Source organism: Pinus tabuliformis, chromosome 6 (genome assembly GCF_031772625.1).
Source record: "Pinus tabuliformis cultivar Carrire ecotype Pingquan chromosome 6, CPIR1, whole genome shotgun sequence".
Lineage (NCBI taxonomy): Eukaryota > Viridiplantae > Streptophyta > Pinopsida > Pinales > Pinaceae > Pinus > Pinus tabuliformis.
In genome coordinates, this window is record NC_142292.1 from 1,597,082,108 (window position 1) to 1,597,104,517 (window position 22,410).

Genomic DNA, 22,410 nt, shown 5'->3' on the forward strand with positions numbered 1-22,410 from the left:
CAGCAGTGGGGTTTGGATTTCATTGGTGAGATCCATCCTCTTTCCTCAGCTCAGCACAGGTGGATCCTCATGGCGATTGATTATTTTATGAAATGGATCGAAGAAATTCCCACTAGGCAAGCTACAGATGTGGTAATAATTTCATTCCTTGAGAATAACATTTTGTCTCATTTTGGTTGCCCGAATAAGTTAATCACTGATAACGCAGTAGCTTTCAAATCAAAAAGGATGGTTGAGTTTTGTAATAAGTATCACATCACTTTGGGAACCTCTTATCATCCACAAGGCAATGGATTGGCAGAGTCTTCCAACAAATCTTTGGTTAACATCATTAAAAAGTTGCTGGAAATAAATAAAAAAGGTTGGCATAAGAAATTAGTTAATGCACTTTGGGCAGACCGAGTGAGTCAGAAGAAATCTATTGGTATGTCCCCCTTTGAGTTAGTATATTGAGTTGACACAGTGTTCCCTACCTCTCTCACAGCTCTGGTAGTCAAACTTCTTCAGGAAGCTGGCAGTGAAGAAGATCATATGCAAAGAAGACTAAATCAAATGATTCATTTGCAGCAAATGAGAGAAGAGGTTTTCCAAAACACATTCAAGCTGCAGGAGAGAATTAAGAAAATCTATGACAGAAAAGCAAAGGCAAACAAGTTCCAATTGGAGGATGTGGTGCTGAAATGGGATGCAAGGAATGAGGAAAAGGGTAAGCACAGTAAGTTCGAAAATCTCTGGAAAGGTCCCTTCAAAATTGTTGCATATCGGGGTCAGAATGCTTTTCTTCTAAAGGAGATGAATGGGGAAGACTGTCCAGGAGGGCTGGTCAATGGTCGGTTGCTCAAGCAGTACAATTTCTGAGAGGTTTTATGTTGTTTACATTGTCACTATATATACCATTTATTTCAGTTTCATTGCAAGAGTGTGCTGTGATCTTTTCTTCAGTTTGGGGCCCGAAGTGAAGGCTATAATTCTGAAGAATGATTTCAGCTTTGGTTTGAGTGTGTCGAGTCATGTTTTTCAGTAATTTTGGTTTCAAAATTGAGTTGATCTGAGTCAAAAGTCTTGTGTCAGTTTGCCAAGTTATCGACTCCATAGCCCAATGGACGAAGGCACAGTCTATCTCTCCGAGAGATCTGTAGTTCTTGGCACCTCCAAGGAGCTACCATCCCCATTGGAGCCAATGTTAGAGTCGGTCTGTTCAGCCCTCCGTCAGAGATCAAAATCTCATTTATTTCATTTCATATTAGGTGTCTCATTCAGTCCTATCATCTGCATTCCATTAGGAGCATCAATCTTCTGACGGAAGGGTCTTGTCTCCATACTTCCCTCATGTCATGTACCTGCTGGTTTGTGTCTGATCATCAAAGTTCATCAAAGTCAATTTTACAGTCATTATGGATGGTCTTTTGGTAAGCCAAGAGTCATTTCAGTTATTAGGTCTAGGGCTTCGCAAATTTTGTCTTCAAAGTGTCCAATAATGCCAACAGGCACATGAGGATGTTCCTAATAATCTTTCATTCCAAAATTTTCATTATCAATAATGCTTGAGAATGATTCTTCTTCAAAACTCAGTTTTGAAGAAGAAATCGTCAAATCTATTGTTTGTAATAAATATGTAATTTTTAAAGTTTTTCAGTCATGGAGTATCTCAGGCGCAGCCTTGGTCATCCTTTGCCAAAATTCAATGCCAACCATCCCTAAAAAAATTGACAAAAGTTTCATCATTCAAGTCAAAAATGTCAAAATGGAAACAAAAAACAGAGTTTGTATTAAAAGTGAAAAGTGCCAAATTCAAAACATAAGAAAGTGGGTTGTTTCAAAACAAAAATCTAATCCATGACTATACAAGATATTTTCACCATTCAAATTTCATTTGCACACAAGAAGTTGTCAAAAACCCAAAGGAAAATCATGGAGGAGCGAAAATTTGTGTTTGAGGCTGGGACTGTGTAGTGGAGTGTTGCGTGGCGCGTTGGGAGGTAGTCGCGACGCACCAGCATGTCGTGGCGCATAGAGTCGCACATCACCGTGTTAATTACAACATGCACGGTACACATACGGGTCATGGCGCACTGGGTTATGCGCGCGACACACAGAGCCAAAAACCAGTTTTGTCATTGCCTTCGCTCCCATTTGCCCCAAGTAAGTCTGATTGACCTTGCAATTGCTATTGAATAGTGTTTGGTGTGGTTTTGAAGTTTGACTTGGAGAATTTAAATGTTGAAATTCAAACCCTATCCTCTTATGAAAACTACACTTAGGGTTTGAATTTGAGTTTTGAAATTTGACTTTGGTGCCAAAATAATCTATCCCATGTTTCCCTTTCCTATCACTGTAATCATATTATCATTTCCAATCCCCTATTCCCTTATGATCCCAAGTCACTCATTCCCCACTTGTCCTTATCCCTAAACCCTACAATTTCAATTTTCCATATCAAACCCCATATTCCTAAATACAGTCAAGTGACTGTTATTACTTTGAATGTAATTACATACACCCGTTGTCCATATTTCCCACAATCCTTTCCTATTTGGCACACATTTGGCAATTGGAAACAAAGCACCAAATTCTCATTTTCAACAAGTCAAACATTCACTTGGCATAGACTTGTAACACCATGGCAGACACTGAGTCATCATATGAACAAGACAGTGATTCTACCACAGAACTTCATGCACCGAGGAGGCTTTGTAAGGGTGGCAGACATGTCAAAGAAGAGCCCACCTCATTGACTAAATTGCAGGCCTGCCCACTTGCCATGGCTTGTTTCCAATAGCAGTCATGCTTTTAGTATTGTGAAATGATTGCTCAAATTCAGCATCACCACGAGTTGGCTTGGTTGTTTGTTTTACATTTGCATAATGGTCAGGTAACTCTTGCTGGTGTAAATTTCACCTTGACACCGGAGACCATTTCTCAAGCAACAGGAATACCGAATGTAGGTGAGGAGTGGAACAAAATACAGCAGGTAGAAAAAGTACATTATGAACCATACATCAGGCCCAGCTATGTGAAACAGCTCAACAGGGTGTTCCCATTCTAGTTTTTGAAAGAATCCTATGCGCCATTGATGAGACTCATTATTAGATACTTCAGTTGTGAGGGCCGCTTCTCACACCTCTATGCATACCATATCAGATTATTGATGCATTTCACGAGAGTGAAGATGATGAAAATTCCATATTTCATGTGTCGAAACATCGAGAGGATGACTACTCTTGTACAAAAGAAGACTCTTGAACAGCAGTACAATAGCATTTACCATTATGCGCTCATCAAGATCATTATTGTACATCAGCTTGGCTTGCAGGATATCACATGGGAAGACTTCATTTCCCGTGAGTTCTTCACAGCTTCAGCAGCTCATCAGGAGGTTTTCCATGATGCAGGTGAACCTTCACATCAGTATGGAGGTCAAGAGGCAGAGACTACTAGTGTGCCGAAATATGTCACCTATCAGAGAGGCATGAGAGGATTGTTTGCAGCAGCCCGAGGAGTATTATCTCCACCTAGGGTGGAAGGGGTATCGTTGCCGTAAACAGCAGCACAGGTATAGGTACAGGACAAAGGCAAGAAGCCTATGCAGGATGAGGGCCCTTCAAAAGGCCAAGACACTGATTTCATACTCATTGATGATGATGTGAGCTCTCCTAGTTCAAAGCTGAGGGAGATTATTCAGGAGCAGAAGGCCAAGATAGATGCATTGACCAACAAGTTGCAGAGAGATCAATGGGTCATAAACTATTTGGAGCAGTGAAACAAACAACTGGAGGATCAGCATACAGTCATGGTGTTACAAAACATTCGGCAAAACCGCCAAGCTGCGCAAAGGAGGAGAATAGAGTTCACTTCATTGGAGCAGGAGATAGAGGCTGATCGAGAGATTTGGCTTGAGAGGGTCAATATCCATATTGAGAAGCTATTGGCGAAGGCAAACAAAGACAAGGACATGCTCAGGCACATGAAAAATCATTATTGGGCACGAACTCATATTTGCAAAGCAAGGATCAAAATCCTGAAGGCAAGACTAAGGAGGGCACTAAAATGACACAAAAGGCATGATAGGCTCCAAATCTAGGCTAAAGCTTCTTTGGCTGAGCATGATACTTGATGATGGACCTTCACTCCAAATTTCAGCAAATTTGGAGAAAATTTTGTCAATTTTGAATTTTTTGACTTCAAAACAGATTTTCCTGCCCAACGTGTAGCGCCACTTGGCGCGCGCTTATAATTGGGAGATCCTATTGAGGAAAAAATTGTATTTTTGGATTTTTTATAAAAATTTATGCATGCTCATGAATTACCTAATAATTTCATCAAGTTCTAGGTTGCCTAAAGGGTCAAAAACACACAAAAAATGACATCTCTACCACCTTTTGCACCTACAGGAAGCAGTGTTAGGAGATTGAATGTTTGGAGGGGCAAATTGACACCAAATCCAGAAATTCCACTTGAGTTGGAAAGTAGACAGGCAGTGATTTCCAACGAGCTATCATGAAGTAAATTTGGACTTCGGGAAGGCCCTCAAAATCAGCCTCAAAATTGTGCTACGCATACAGATTTTAGGCGCAGCTCATAGGGAAATTTGTCTTATTTTTCACTTAGCAGCTCAGAATTTCACCTAGTTTTGACTAGTTTCACTTTTTCATGTAACTCTTGATTTATCTTGATGTAAACTCATGACTTTGATGTAATTTTGGCACATTGTTACTCATCCATGTATATTCATTCACTAAAAAGTGAAAAGATAGTGAATGAATCAGTTTCCTTTCATATAGGGGCAAGTTGTTTCATTGCCTATTTTTCAGTTCCTTGTTTAGATATGGTTGAAACAGCTCCTAGAATGATGAGCTCGACCCCTAGAGGCATGGGAAGGAATTAGGCTTATCTATATCATGTAATTTCTCAGTCATTTTCAAGGTTGGACACTTGGGATTGCTTGGCACTCCATTGTACATTTGATTTCTACATTTTTGGCAAAGGAAAGACCTGGGTTTGTAGCACTTTTTGGGATACCTGTGGCTCTGTGTTTTGATGGTGTTTTTTCTATGTAATTTGTAAGTTCACTGATATTTGTGTGTACCATTTCCTTTCTATTTTGCTTCTGAAATTAAACAAATGAGTGACAAAGGTAGAATTCAATAGATTGTTGTGCTCTGCCTTTCAGTTTTGTTTAATTTTCAATGTTTTATTCAGTTTGAATAGGATTCTTGATACCCTCTTTCCCTCTTCAGCTTTCTCACCAGTCTGAACTCTCCACCTTTACAAATCAAAGCATCAAAACGATTGCCTTTCTTGCCCAATTAGAATTTTGCAAAACTGACCTTCATCCCTGGACCCAAATTTGCCTTTCCCTTCATTCCAACAAAACCCCCAAAAAATCAAATCAAATCCTTGCACTTCATACCTAGCATAACATTAGAAGATATTTCAGTCATCTCAAGCCCCATATATAATCATTTGCTGAGATTGACCCAGAGAGAGCCACTTCCTGTCCTCGTAGGGCTAGCTACGAGGCTGAGCGTGGTTTGATGTTGGTCCTGGATCCTGCCTTTTCAGCTTGAGGTAAATCTAGGCTCTAACAGTTACAACTCGGTCAATATGGCTCAGAATCCTTATTATAACCTATTTTTGGAAATGGAATGGCCATTTTGCATCTTCTCATGTGATAGAAATCATGATTTGGGCCTCTGGAAACTCAGATTCGCGCTGCAATTGTCTCGCCGTCACAAAAAATTATGAGAACAGAGTTGATTTTAAATCAGTGATATCTCCCTCATTCGGACTCCGATTCGACCGATTTTTTTTCAAATTGGGTAATTTTTCAAGAGGAGATCAAATATTAAATTTGTTTTATGAATTTATACACAAAAACTCCGAGAATTGACAGGAGAGCCATCGTCCATGAATTATCATCAGAAAAATTTCTGCAACACAACTAATTTTAAATTAGTCATATCTCCCTCATCCGAACTCTGATTCGATTGATTTTTTTTTTTGAATTTGGGTATTTTTCCACAAAGAATCTAGATATGTTACTTTATTTTTTAAATTTAGCACCAAAAATTTTAGATTTGATCTGCAAACTCATCGCCCCCCAAAGAATTCCTGCAAAAAAAATCTCCCTACTTTGCCAAATAAATTTCTCTGATACCACTTATAGTAGATCTGACCTGAATATATATGAAAATGGAAAATATGTCTATAAATAACAAGATAAAAATATAGAAATTCTTCTCTTTATTAATCAAAACCCTTGAGGTAGTGTAACACCATACAATTTCTCCTTAAGGAAGGAGAACACTCCACAAGCCATATGCTCGCCAATACAATAATCCTTGACATCCTTGGTGGAGTCTCTAGCCTCTATATAGCCTTCTTACATACAATACCATGGGTCATTACAATGGGTCTCTCAACACCATACATACATTACCATGGGCTTATCACATTATTCCTAACTACTTGTAGTCCCTTACATGATGTGGGTTAACCACTTTATTTATTAACTATGGTCCATCACATTATTACATTATTCCCTTGGGTGCCTCCCTCTGTACCCCATAATATCCCCCCTAGGTATACTACATAAACCCAATACTCAATCACCAAATGACAAGGCATACCTTTAGATTCGGGAGGCCCACCTTCAAACATATGGTCAATGCAAGTCGGTGAGGGACCACATGGTTAGCTCAGGTGGCAAAGAAATAACACAACAAGCTAGCAGGAGGCATCAAGGGGTTGTTGGATTCTGATTGAGGCTCATCATGGAGACAAATTTATCCTAGGGATATCACCCACGAAGTGGTGGGTAACATCTAGCTCCAACTGGGACGTGATCTCTCGAACAAGTGGACGAGGTTGCGAGAACGGGAGGTCACAAGAACTCTAGTAATCTCTTGGTCATCGTAGACCTAATATCTACACATGCCAAAGATCAAAGCCAGGGGGCAACATGTTTTTCACAGTGTCTTATGATCACCCATGCTTAGTGTTAGTCCATAAACCAACAAGAAATAAAATATGCATTTTTGTTTTTTTTAAACTAAACTAATCTATCATGAGAAACATGATATACAGTTAGTTCTGATGAGGAAAATCAACATGTAATACATCCTAACCTAACATGCATATAGTAATGTTAAGACTAAGTTTAATCATTAAGCCAGTGAAACCAACATATCATCACATCAATATACATACGCCTGCCAACATGATTACTCATGTAGCAACCCCCAAATCGAATCAAGACATAGTCACATGGCGGATGAGGCGCGTGGGAGGTGGGAAAATATGATCTCCATTCATGGTAGAGGGAGGTCCTAGGGGAAAGAAAACTGGTCATTCTATAGGTCCAAGGCTCTCCTTCTAGGTACAAAATAGAGGAATGAATGATCACTTTCAAGAACTCCTCATCACAATCATTTTTTATAATATGATGCTTCGAGGATGTCATATGGTTGTGATGAGAGGGGAACAAAGCGTGAGAGAAAGAATGAGTACAACAAAGAGGTCCCTTGATGTGATGGTCACATCAGAGAGGGGAGGTTGCGGAGTGATCATAATCCTGAGGATGGGTCAAAGGGGATAAATTATATTCAATGAAGGGTTCTTTCTTGACACCATATTCAGAAATTGGAAAATGGGCATGGTCACTCAAGGTCATATCAAGAGAGATGAGGAAAATAATTGAGGAAGCCTCAAGGTGGTGAGCAAGCGGGAAATGCATAAGGGAAGGCAAAGTATCATGTTCAATCGGATTTCCCTCCCTAAACTTTAAAGGCTCAACAGATTTGAATACAATAGTCATAAGGTCGGTCGGTGGGAGCCTCATTTCTTTCCTCATTATAAGCATCAAAGATTGGGATTTCGTTTAAAGGAGAATCAATCACTTGCAACTATCCTTCTTCATGTGAGGGAAAATGATAATTCTCCTTCCCAAAAGCATCAATGGATATGTCATCACAAGTAATTTATGGGATAAAGGAAAAACCAATCTCAATTTCATCTTCCTTGTTAGTATCATAGATGGGAGAAAAATCAAATTAGGTCCCAACAATATCCCATTTCTCCTTTTCAATGCGGAAATAATCTCCAATGTCATTCTCCAAGGAGCTTATGGGATTGCCTTCCTTAAGGTTTTCAAAAGGAGAGACATCAAGAGTGATACCCTTGAGAAAGGTAAGGTTAATTTTGACCTTACTTTCATCATCCTAAACACACGTGCTTTCAAAATCATCATGCTCGTCCTACAACCCCAACTAGGACTCATCTTACTGCTCATCACTGAGGTCCTTAAGGTCATCTTCATCTTGGTTGGTTGACAAGTGGGACCTCTCTTCTTCTCTCTTCTCTTGAAGAAAAATGGATAATGTATTCGTTACATGATTTTGGTGGTGTACTTCTAGGAGGAGAGCATTAGTAGGGTTCTATTTATATCTACATTTAATCTTATGAAGCTTCACCTATTCATCATATAAACGAGATAATACTTCATTAAAATTACATTCCCTTGTTAACCCCCTGCATGACCTACTATATTCATCCATTATTTCTTGTGTGATTTGGAGGCTTTTAGGATCCAAGTCTTCATCATCCTCAAGGGAGATGCATTTCACTTCACTCATATTCCCACCAAATTCCATAACTGGTATTTTCTCATCATCCTCATTTACTTGGTCATCCTGTTCATCCAAATCCTCATCTGGTAACGAGCCATATTTTTCCTTGATCCTTTGAGCCAAGGAATTAAATGCACCAGTATAAAAGGCAAGCTTCAAGAAGATATAATTTGTGGGCCCTTCTTCATACTCCTTCTTTATGTTATTGAGGCTTGACATGCTCTTGTTATAAAACTTGAGTATGAAGTCATTGTTCTTGTGCTCTATCAAATGATCACAAAGCTTAGACCAAGGATCCAATCTTTCCGATAAGTCTTGTTCTTCCTTGGGGCTAATTTTGTGGATACTTTCTTTAACCATTTTTCATGATCTTGCATTTAATGCAAAAATGGAGTTATCAGGGTGAATTAAAATCACAAATGCCTGCTTTACCCTACAAGCATTGATTTTGAAGTTAATTGAGGAACTAGGACTTCGTTCCTCCAATGCAGTGGCCAAATGATATATCAATAATTTTGTATAGGGAACAAAACACACATTTCAGTCCCTGACAACAACGCCAAAAATGTTACCACTCAAACCTACAGGGGACCTAAAAGGGGTTCCTAAGAGGGCAATTGCTAGGTTAATGGAAATCGTGAAGGCTTAGCCCACTGTCACCACAACTCAGTCTCCGCACTCTTTACAAACTTTCACCAATGGGAGGAGTCCCGGTAGTTTTTGGATCACTTGTAAATTATATGTAGACGGACATGTGAGAAATGACCCTGAAAACCCTTTCCCAAGGATGGAATGAAGAATGGAACTTGCTTTCTCTTTAAGAAAGGGACTTGGTCCACCAGGGGTAAGGGGTGAGGATTGGAGGGTTGAGGGAGAATAAATAGGCTTATAGATGAGGTTCTCAATCCATATAATCCTTGGGAAACTTCAATTCCCAAATGGTCCTTTACAAATAACCTTTATTGAGAAGTGGGACCACACGGGGTTAAGTGGGACTAGTCCAGGTTCGGGGATGGGATGTAGCAACCAATGATGTTCCTATCCTAGACAAGGTGAAGGGAAAGGACCAAATAAGAATACTTACCTCAAAATATTGATTTGATCCTATTGGGGTCTAGCATTGGCGATGCCTGGGCAAAATTTGATCCTAGATCTAGGGCTTAAGATTCCCGAAGATTCCACTATTAGAATTGCCTAAAATTTGGAGGAGAGGGAGGGGACCCACCAGCGCAATAGCCAGTAGGAGATCGAAGTTTTTCCTTGGGTCAATTCCTAGGAAATTGATTACCTAGGTGACCTAATGGAGCTAGACTTGGGGAAAAATGGGAAAATGGTAAAAAGAGGGTTAAAATGATCACCCCTTTTAAGGTATCATTGCCTAATTCACTTGGGGATATGGAGTCAATGATGATGATGAGTAAGAATCTAGTTTCTTGATCAAGGAGGCTCGGAAAGTCAGCTTCATCTAATGTTGATAGAAAGAAAATAAAGGTGACCTTCAAGCATCTATACTTAAAAGCAAATGATGCAATCTTATCAAAACAAATAATCTCTAGGACATTTCATTCATATAACATTGGCCCATACATTAAATTAGCTAAAACATGCTCAATTCCACATTTCGATTATGCAGCAACTAGTGCTAATTTTAGCAGTATGTAGCAATGATCTAATAATGAGATTTAAGACAATTAATAAGGTATTACAAACTCATGTACTTGGATGTCCCTATGTTATTTTATGCAATGGATCAATCAGATTGCGAAATACATAGACTATGAAGCAGTAAAAGACTATAATAAACAAACACATAAAAACACAGCAAGTTTAATAAGGAGTTCACCCAATACTCTTGGGCTACATCTCCTAGTCCAACCCTCAGTGGTGGTCTCTCTATTATGTCTTCAAGCAGAGTTTTTACAACAGTATGAGCTCAATTTGAGACTCAATACATAACAGATATAACAGTAAGAGTTTTCTTGAACCTCTCAAGCTTTCTTTGAGTACACAGACTCTCTGAATCACTCTCTGTCTCTGTCTTAGCTCTATCTCGGCACTACCTGCTCTGTCTTCTGTTTGCTATGGCTTTAAAGCCAAAACTGCGCTGCCTGTTCGTTTCAACTTCTCGGCTTTCAGTCTCCCTGACCTCTGTCTATTGATATCCCTTTCGGAGCGTTAGCAATCACTACTAAACGCTCCCGGGGATGGTGGCCACCTATACTGTAATGGGATAGGTCGTCGGCCTTTGAAATCCTTCGAAATCCCAAAACGCGGTAGTTTCCTATTAACACAGGAAAATGCATTCAAACTGTGAAATTCCACCAAAACACTATGTATCAGACTTCAAAAGTTCTCACATCCAATCTATACTCCTATCGGGTCCGCCCACAAGTCGTTGTTGCATATCGCAATGGCCTTGCTCCTCTGTATTTTTAAAAATACGTTAAAACTGTGAAAATGCATTAAAATGGCTTATGGCAGATCTGAAATAATATATTATAGCCTTAAGGAACCCTTTCGGGTCTAGCTTATCGCATCAGTGCTTCACCCCTTGTATTTCATTTAATAAATGAAATACATAAAATACGTTAAGAATGCCTTTTCTGCGAATCTCAAATCTTATGAAATAATATTTATATCATCGTCGGGTCCACTTCATTGGGTCACAGATGTGTATGTATACATGCCTGCTCCTCTATGTAGCCCTGATTGCGATATCACGATGCGATTAATCGTAATTTCACATCGCGGTAACCCCTTGCCATTGTAAGTGCTCTTGTAATCTCTGATAGCGATCCTGCGATGCAACATGGGTCGTCGATCTGCGCACTTGATCGACAGTCCTAGTTGACTCCACCGGTTGTCGTTGCAATTGTTATGTAGTCTGTGTTGATATCTGCTGATTGCCATTGCTGATGTGACCCACCGATCAGATCTGGACCGTTGATCGGCCAGATCTGACGGCTACTGTGCATTCCCTTGTTCAGACCCTCGATACTCTATTTTTCACTGCTTTCACGTGTTTTTGGCTCCCGATTTCATTTTCTGCTCTTTTGTGAAGGTTCGATTATGCGATAATTTTGATCTTTGGCATGATTTTAAGAGGTTTTAAAGACTTTAGAGAGTGTTCTTGGATCCATTTGGATCACGCCTTCCCACTGAAAAAGGCTTTTGGACCACCAAAAGTTGGTTTTCAAGCATCACTCAAGTGAGGATATAGCTACCTCACTTGCCCAATCTCTATCCATTTTGCACTGCTGGGTTTTGAACCTTTGAGCCTGATCCTAAGGTACTCAACATCCCCTCTGCGCGTGGTTCTCACCTTCCTGTCCAGAACTGTATCTTCCTGCATCTCATTGAGATATTCAGGAAACAAATCATCAATGGAAGGCAATTGACTTTTCTCTTCGGGATCTTCAATTAATGAAGGTTCAAATAGTCTTAAATTTTCTGCATTTACCACTAAATAGATGTGCATGTAAGTTGGCAAATCAAGGTGGAAAGCATTCTCACCAATTTTCTCAAGTACCTTAAAAGGCCCATACCTTATTGGCTTCAGCTTCTTTCCTTTACCTTGCATTCTGTCCTTGTTGATATACAACCAGACTTGATCACTAACTTGGAAGCTATGCTCCATCCAATGCTTATCATTCCTTGCCTTGTACTTGGCTTGGCTCTTTTCCAACTATTCCTGCACTGACTGGTGAATTTCTTGGATTTGTTCAATGAACCTGGTTACTTTGTCCACATCACTATGTCCAGCAACTGCTATGCCTTTTTCAAAGACAAAATCCAAGGGAGACCTTGGTATAAAACCAAAACAGGTCTCAAAAGGAGATCTCTGTGTATAAGAATGTTTAGCACGGTTGTAAGCATGTTGCACATAACATAAATGTTCATCCCAAAGCTTGGGATGCTTGTTGCAATAACCCCTAAGCAACTGGGTCACTGTCCTGTTGACTACCTCTGTTTGGCCATCTGTTTGTGGATTAAAGGTTGTGCTCTTCTTCAGTCTGGTGTCCATCAATTCCCACATACTTAACCAAAACTTCCCAACAAATCGGGAATCTCGATCAGATACTATGGAAGTGGGTAACCCAAAATGCACCCAGACATGTTGAAATAACAATTTTCGTTGTTTGTTTAGCTGTAATCTGTTTGTTACAAGGTATTAAAATACACATTTTGTTGAACCTGTCCACAATAACATATAAATAATGATGACCTTTTCTAGATTTCAGCAGTCCCCCAGCAAAGTCCATGGAAACACTTTCCCAAGGACGAGAAGGAACTGGAAGTGGAGTGTACAAGCCTAGTTTTCTATTGTTGGGCTTACTTTTAGCACACATGGTACACCCTCTTACATATCTAGAGACTGTTTCATGCATTCTTGGCCAATAGCAGTATCTTTGTAGTTGTGTAACCGTTTTGCTTACACCAAAGTGACCTGATATCATAGAAGTGTGTGCTTCCCTAATTATGTTGACTCTTTTAGTTTAGGGAATGCATAGCTTTCCCAAATTATATAAGAGTTGGTCTTTAACATAGTAATCCAATTCTTCTACCTTTTTGCCATTACTTAAAGTTGCATATACATATTTAAAGTCTATATCTTGAGCATATTGTTCAATATAGCTTTCATGCATTACTGAGTTATGCTTAAGTATAGTAGAGGCATTTATAATTGGTCTGGACAACATATCTACAACTTTATTGTGTATGCCCTTTTTATTTCTGATGACTAAAAGAAACTGTTGTAGGAAACCCATCCACCTATAGTGTCTTGATTACTGCAATTTAGTTTGTGAGTGTAAATATTGAAGTGGCTGATGATCAATGTGTATAATTGTTTCTTTGCCCATTAAGTAATGTTTCCACCTTTTCACAATCTAGACTAATGCATACAATTCTTTGTCATATGTAGGATAGTTAACTACTGTAGAATTAAAAGTCTCAGAATGGTAGCATATGGGTTTACCATGTTGCGTCAACACTGCTCCCATGGCATAGTCACTGGCATTTGTTTCGATCTCAAATGGTCTTTGAAGATTTGGCAATGCTAGTACTAGTGTTGTACTAATTTTTTCTTTCAAGGTGTCAAAGGATTTCTGTTGTTTGCCTCCCCACTGAAACACCTTGTTCAATCATGTTAAAGCATGTAAGGGAGCTGCAATTAAGGAAAAGTTAGCAATAAAATTTCTCCAATATTGTGCTGCTCCTAAGAAGCTTCTAACTTCTGTAGCAGACTTGGGTTTAGGACAGTTTACAATGACTGCAACCTTAGAGGGATCTATCTTCAATTCACCACCCCCTATAATATGACCCAAATAATTCAAAGATGTTTAGCCAAATTCACATTTTGATAATTTAACATAGAGATTTTCTTTTTCCAAAACATCTAGAGTCTACTTTACATGCTTCAAATGTTCTTCCCATGTTTTACTGAAAACAAGAATGTCATCCAAATATACAATTACAAAATCATCAATAAAAGGCTTGAGTACATCATTCATAACTCCCATGAAAGTGGCAGGAGCATTAGTTAAGCCAAAAGGCATAACTAGCCATTCATACAGCCCTTGCTTTGTTTTGAAAGTAGTCTTCCATGCATCTTGCTCTGCTACTCTGACCTGATGGTAACCACTACACAAGTCCAACTTGGAAAAGTAAACAACTTCTTTCAACTGATCCAATAGATCATCAATGCCAGGAAGGGGATAATGATTCTTGATCGTTATTTTATTCAGTTCTCGGTAATCAATGCACATGCTCCATGAACCATCTTTCTTTCTCACCAACACAATTGGAGATCTGCATGGTGATGTGCTTGGTCTTATGAACCCTTTCTCAAGCAGCTCCTATATTTATTTCTTGATCTCTGCATTCTCTAAAGCGGATAACCTATACATTCCGATGTTAGGAAATGGAGCATCTTGCTGCAAATTAATATCATGTACAATTTCCCTTTTGGGTGGCAGACCTTTAGGTTCTTGAAATATTATATCTTATTCTAAAATAACTTTTTCTAAATCAGCTTGTTGTTTAGCATCACAGCCCTCAAATACATTGGTTTTATCAGGTTTCTTTTCCTTTACAACCATTAGTAAAAATGGCTTGCATGAATTTACAATCCTTTTCATCTGCCTTGACTTTATGAGAGTATAATTATTCTTGAGTTTATGAGCTCTTACAATATATTTGATTCCATATTTAACAAGTTGATACTTATGTTCAGCTCTATAGAAAATGGCCTTTCTATCATACAAGTAAGGACTTCTTAAAACAATCCCACATATATCCAAGGGGATGATATCTAACTCAACCTCATCTACAAATGTTGACCCAAAAGAAAACCTAAGTTTACATTGTCTAGTCACTTGCAGCTTTACTTTATCACATACCCAACCTAATGGATATGGCTTCTTGTGAGGTGTGGTTAATAGTCCCAATTTCTTTACAATTTCTTCAGAAATCAAGTTTACTTGCTTGGAAATAACTCTAATATGAAAAAGCTCATGTCTTTTCCTCTCATTTTCTTCACTATCAATAGTTTGTGCAAAATTACTAGTAGATGCTTCAGAATTTTTACCTTTTATACCTGTGGTTGCAATTGTTGTTTCATCACCTGAGTCTGACCCCAAATCTTTCTATATAGTAGCAACAATCTTCTTCTTCTTGCCATCGAACTTCTTGGGTTTCAGCTCCGGATGCAAAGGCCGACAATGTCAATCATCATGTCCATCCTTCTTGCAATGAGTGCATGAAGGTTTGGTTTTCTGTACAGAATTTTCCTTCTTCTCTTTCCATTTCTGCTTCCTCTTTTCCTTGTTCTTGCTTTCAATGGGTTTTGATGATCCCCCAATATCTGGGTTCACATTCTTGCCTCTAGGCTCTATATGTGTAGCCTGAACAGATACCTCATCTATGCTAGTAGGGTTAAACATGAGAATGGTGTGCCTCAGATAACTATGCAGACCACCTATATACTTTAGCAAAGTTTTAGGTGAGTCTAAAGAAATTCCTAGAACCAAAGCTCCTTTTCTAAATTCTTGGGTGTAGCTTTGTACACTTTGCCCTTTTAATTGGCGAAGAGTTTGCCAACTCATCATAGCTTGCTGCATATAAGCTAGTGGATAGAATTGTTTTTTAATTGCAGAAACAAATTCACTCTAGACAGAAAGAATTTTACCATGCTTCTTCAAGTCAGCTTGTGTCCTACCTTCCCACCATACCAAGGCAGTTCCTCCAAGGTGTAGGTTGGCCAGCTGAATTTTACTTATGTCTGAATCAATGTTCTACACCCTGCAATACACATCAATCTGTCTAATCCAGTTATCTAGCTTCTCTACATTTAACTCTCCATCATATATTGGCAAATCAAATTTAACATCTAATTTAATCAAAGATGTTTTCTTTTTATTTTCAGGGCTATCAGGAGGTGTGGATAGAGGAGCCTCTTTTCCTTTCCCTTTGCCTTCAGAATGGCCATCTCGAAGAGATTCTTCTATTCCTTTATCTTGTTTGGAGGTTGAAGAATCTTCACCTCTACCTTTATTAAATTCTCAATACATCTCTTTTACCATGGCTCTCATGGTCATGAAGCTGTCCATGAACTGAGAGTCTGATTCCAAGGGAGTTTCTTTTGCCATTTTCCTCCTAGGGTAGACTCTTCCTATTTCTGGGTTAGCTTCAACCAGTTCCCCTTCTCCTAATTTGAGCTTTGACCTAATTAACATTCACCAATCCAGCACAAGCTTGTCTAACCTTAGCAACCTAAAGCTCTGATACCACTTGATCTGATAATGAGATCTAAGACAATTAATAAGGTATTACAGACTCATGTGCTTGGATGTGACTATGTTATTTTATGCAATGGATTGATCAGATTGCGAAATACGTAGACTATGAAGCAGGAAAAGACTATAATAGACAAACACATAAAAAAACAACAATTTTAATAAGGAGTTCACCCAATACTCTTGGGCTACATCTCCTAGTCTAGCCCTCAGTGGTGGTCTCTCTATTATGTCTACAAGCAGAGTTTTTACAACAATATGAGCTCAATTTGAGACTCAATACACAACAGATATAACAATAAACGTTTTCTTGAACCTCTCAAGCTTTCTCTAAGTACACAGACTCTCTGAATCACTCTTTGTCTTTGTCTTATCTCTGTCTCGGCACTGCTTGCTCTGTCTTCTATTTGCTATGGCTTTAAAGCCAAAACTGTGTTGCATGTTTGTTTCAGCTTCTCGGCTTTCATTCTCCCCAACCTCTGTCGGTTCAGATCCCTTTTGGAGTGTTAGCAATCACTGCTAAATGCTCCCAGGGATGGTGGCCACCTATACTGTAATGGGATAGGTCATTGGCCTTTGAAATCCTTTGAAATCCCAAAACGCAGTAGTTTTCTGTTAACACAAGAAAACACATTCAAACTACAAAATTCCACCAAAACACTATGTATCGAACTTCAAAAGTCCTCACATCCAGTCTATACTCCTATCGCGTCCACCCATAAGTCGTTGTCACATATCACAATGGCCTTGCTCCTGTGTATTTTTAAAAATATGTTAAAACTATGAAAATGCATTAAAATGGCTTATGGCGGATCTGAAATAATATATAATAGCCTTAAGGAACCCTTTTGGGTCCGGCTTATCACATCGGTGCTTCACCCCTTGTATTTCGTTTAATAAATGAAATACACAAAATACATTAAGAATTCCTTTTCTGTGGATCTCAAATCTTATGAAATAATATTTATATCACCGTCGGGTCCGGTTCATCGGGTTGCAAATGTGTATGTGTACATGCCCGCTCCTCTGTGTAGCCCCGATTGTGATATCACGATGCGATTAATTGCAATCGCACATCGCGGTAACCCTGGGCCGTTGTAAGTGCTCTTGTAATCTCCAATAGCGATCCTGCGATGCAACATGGGCCGTCGATCTGTGCGCTTGATCGACGGTCCTAGTTGACTCCGTCGGTCATCGTCGCAAGTGTTATGTAGTATACGCCGATATCCGCTGATTTCCACCGCCGATGTGATCTGCCAATCAGATCTGGATCATTGATCAGCCAGATCTAATGGCTACTATGCATTCCCTTGTTTAGACCTCCAATACTCTGTTTTTCGCTGCTTTCACATGTTTTTGGTTCCCAATTGCGTTTTCCGTTGTTTTGTGAAGGTTAGATTATGTGATAATTTTGATCTTTGGCATGATTTTAAGAGGTTTTGAAGACTTTAGAGAGTGTTCTTGGATCCAATTGGATCAAGAAACAAGAATAATAACACCAAAATTTACTTACAACGTTATAGATTATATCCAACCATAATTTTGTTTACAAGACAAAGCTCCAAGACAAGATAAATAACCCAAATCCATACATCAAAATTCATCCATCTCCAAAAATTCTCCTCCAAGGAAAAAATGTGAAGTTCTCTATGATTAAAGAGATCCCAAGTCAAGTGATGATACAAATGAATGTATCTAACATCAATATATAGCCTTCGAAGGAGTTTGAATTAGCCTATGGGCCTACATTATCCCCTAATGTTAAAATAATGTGCAAAAAAACCCCCTATTGGTGACAAGCCCACCAAACTAGCTCATAATTGTAAAAACAAGCCTCACAAGCAAGGATAATTTTAGGGGCGAATGTTCGCCCTTTGGCGAAATTAAGGGGTTTTAAATTTTTAGTGGGCGAATATTTTGTATCATAGTACATTTTTACAAATCACCTCAAATAGCCCACCTTATTTTAAGGGAGAGGGTAAAAAAGGTAAATTTAGCCCTTGAAATTAGGACTTACAACCTTCCATTCGCCCATTTTCAAGAATAGGTTTTATTTAAGTAAATCCATTCGCCCATTTTCAAGAATAGGTTTTATTTAAGTGAATCCTATGGGCCAAATACCATATTTATAAAAGAGGTATGGTAAATTAATAAAAATATAAATAAATGAGAGGTATGGTAAATAAATAAAACATTTTTTATATTTACTCCATAAGTCACCTTATATACATGTAACGGTGTAAACAAATAAAAATATAAGTAAAGTGGGGGTATGGTAAATAAATAAAACGTCTTTTTATACTTACTCAAATGGTATGGTCAATAAATAAAAATATAAATAAACTAGACGTATCATAAATAAATAAAACCTCTTTTTATATTTATTCCATAACCCTTGTTCTATTTATGAAGGCTCGAGAAAGAGGTTTTATTTAAGTGAATCCTATGGGCCAAATACCATATTTGTAAAAGAGGTATGGTAAATTAATAAAAATATAAATAAACGAGAGGTATGGTAAACAAATAAAACATTTTTTTAATATTTACTCCATAAGTCACCTTATATTTATGAACACTCAAAAAATGGGTTATATTTAGGTGAAACCTATGGCCAAAATACTATGGGACAAATACCATGGACTAGATTGTTATTAATACCATGCAAAAAACCATTATTAACCCTAATATTAAAATTAATAAAAATAAAAATGGCACATGGTATTGACCCATGGTATTCACCAAAATGGCACATGGTATTGACCCATGGTATTCACCTGGAATGTAGCCTATCTAAACGGGGGAATTAAACCAGCATGTAGCCTGTGCTAAGATTCACTAGGACTTTACAAAGTTTTATTATTTAGTGAAAGACTCGCCAAGATCTTACAAGATTTTATAATTGAGTAAAATATTCGCCATGCCTGGTGAGAGATTCGCCAAAAAATTATATATACATATTATATTATTGATAAAATCGCCTTCCATTTTTCCTATATACCATGGAGATTCGCCCATTTATTATATTTATAAATTTAGGGGGGGTTCTTAAAATTTTCCCTGCTCACAAGGGGCCAAATAATAATGTGTACATGTCATGGGGCCCTCCAAAGGCATAATAATATCCTGAAGTGCCATATTTAGGAATAAATTCCTCGGAATATGATGGACAACGGGGTGGCCCCTTATTCTCCAAGTAGTAGACCCATGATGCTCCCAGTGGGTCTAAGGGCACATAAATGACCCCATGGGTCTCCATATGAGTCATAGATGCCTGTAGATCCTCTACAAGGGTCTAAGTGGTGGAATGAATATTTCCATGACATTGTAAAATTTCTGGGACACTTGCCAAGAGTGTGGACTCCTCTGGGGGCTTGTTGGGCACAATATACCAAACATATCACTATCATCCTAATCTCTGAGCATCCATGAAGATCCATGGAGTGTTTTCTACTATTGTGGAGGCCAATGGCTCCGTATGCACACACTACATGTGCCAATGTATACCTCTGGGCGTTAGGATCCCATATAGGGAGACCAAACCCAAATGGAAACCACTTGTAATCCTGCATAAGATCATTAAAATAATTGGGTAAAAGAGCTTACAAATCATGGATAACAAAGTGGGCACTTCATAATGGCATTCCCTTCCGTAGTGGGCTTTGGCATGTGCTAGTGTCTCCAAGATCCAAAGGGGGTTATCCAAATAACTTATTAAGCAGTTCCATCCCTTAAAGGGGATAGCATATCCAAGGTATATCCCTCTAATGGGGGTGGCAAGTGATAAATAAGTGGAATTGAGTAGGGAATTAGAGGGGAAATCATGGGCCACGTATTGGGGCATAGGGGTAGCATGATAAGACGAAGCCCACACCTGGGTATGTAATGTATAGGAGGCAGAAATTGTGGTACATGAGGTGACCTGACCTTGATTTTTCCACCCTTATTTATATGAATTTTTCCTTTTATGAATTTTCTTTAATTAACTTCTCGGGGCTCAAAGGAAAATAACACATTGTGTAAGATGTGGCAGTGGTTACCCCTTTTAGGTAGGGTGGTTCATTGCCCTCTAGGGGCTGGGACAATCATGGGTTCCTGAATGATAGAGGAGGCTCATCTAGGGCCTATGGAACTAGGGTGATGTCCATGGATTAGGGTATATCTCATGTAATGGCTTTTTCCCACGTGATAATTATTTTTTTTCCTGGCCATATTTTGCATTTTGTGGTACAATTTCCTGTTAAATGTGGCTAATTATGATTTTTATTTTTCTTTTAATTGCTTCAACCTTCGAGTCATCATTCTAGTCCTGACCCAAGGTGGGGGTGAGGGGATAGGGAGGCTAGCCCTATGTGGACCCAGAATGGGAATGCTGACCTGGGTGGGAGAAATGACTAATGGGGTATAGTGAGTGGAACGGGAGTAACATGTGCAGGTGAAGGAGCGGGCCCACACACCAAATTTGGGGTTTCCAAAGTAGTACCACCTTAGAACCAAATGGTCAATAAAGGACATCCCACGGGACTAAGATCTAAGGGTAACAACCAAAAGAGATCAAGGGGACAAAAGAACAAACTAGCCCCACTCTTTCCACCAAATCCCCCCATCAATCCACACCTAGAAGTATCCATGATAAGTAAACCCAATACTCAATCACCAAATGACAAGACATACCTTTAGATTCGAGAGGCCCACCCTCAAACAAACGATCAACAAAGGTGGGTGAGGGACCACATGGCTAGCTCAGATGGTAGAGAAATAGCACAATGAGCTAGTTAGAGGCATCAAGGGGCTGTTGACTACCGGCTAAGGCTCATCATGGAGAAAAATTTCTCCAGGGGATACCACCCACAAAGTGGTGGGTAACACACTCCACAAAATAAAAGAGGTAGGTGTATGATAGAAGTGTTCAGAAGGGGAAATTTTATGTTCCTTGTTACACACACCCATTCCCCCACACAACACTTCTTTCTCATACACATTACAAAGACACTTCATTTAATATTGGATAATAACTATTTAATTGACAAATGTCAAATCACAAATGCACTTAATCGCATGCTCCACTCACTGAAGAAACTAGATTTCTCAAACTTTCCACTTTCTTCTATGATTTCAATGAACATATGAATTTTGGTTGTGAAATCCGAAAAGCATTTTCTCATTTCTAACTATTTTTAGCAAAATGAGCAGAAAAAACATTTTCTTGCAATTGTCTTTGGATTGAAATATATATTGGAAGAATTTTTTAGTGTCTTGAACCTGTCACATACGCATTATTTGTAAAACAATACATCTAAATTGTATAAGAGATATACAATAACTTGCTAGCAATGAAACATTTAAATAAATCTAAGCTTACTATTTCCCTGTCATAATTTTCATTACTTCCTTTGATTTCTAGTACATATTGCATCCTTGTATGTGTTGTTTAAATTGCAATGGCATCGATTGTGCCAAATGGAAATGTGTCTTGACTATGGGAAATATTTGGGAAAAATTGGTACCCTCTTAAAACATGACAAATGTTTTCCACAATGCTAAAACAATGTAGTGAAATAGTTTTCTCATAGTCACCACTATCATATTTGTGATTTGGAATTATTTCAAAAAAAAATAATGGAAACATCAACATTTGCAATAAGTTTTGCCTCATGTTGTTTGATAAATTGTGTTGGCACAAGAAATTTTATTGTCATTTTGGCCTTCTTATGTGTCAAATTTGCACGGAGTACTGATCTCATCTTACTTTCTTTGTCCAAAAAATTTCCATATTTAACTAACATAACGCCATGGAAAATGCTTCATGTTATGTTGTTATTGTTATATTTGATTGATAAGGGCATAGACTCAATATTTTTTTTTCCTAGTCATGAGCATTGAATTGAAATTAATTCAAGAAAACAAAAGCAAATGTTATAGACAATTAGCTAAACTAGGGAATAACTACCTTTTGTCTTTGTTTCTTGTCTTTTTTCTACTCCTTTCAT

General features: G+C 38.5%; 1 pseudogene; it reads left to right on the forward strand.

Annotated features, from left to right (window-relative positions):
• The first annotated feature begins 570 nt into the window (after positions 1-570).
• Positions 571-22,410, forward strand: part of LOC149264948 (E3 ubiquitin-protein ligase UPL7 pseudogene) — a 57,083-nt pseudogene continuing 35,243 nt past the window's right edge.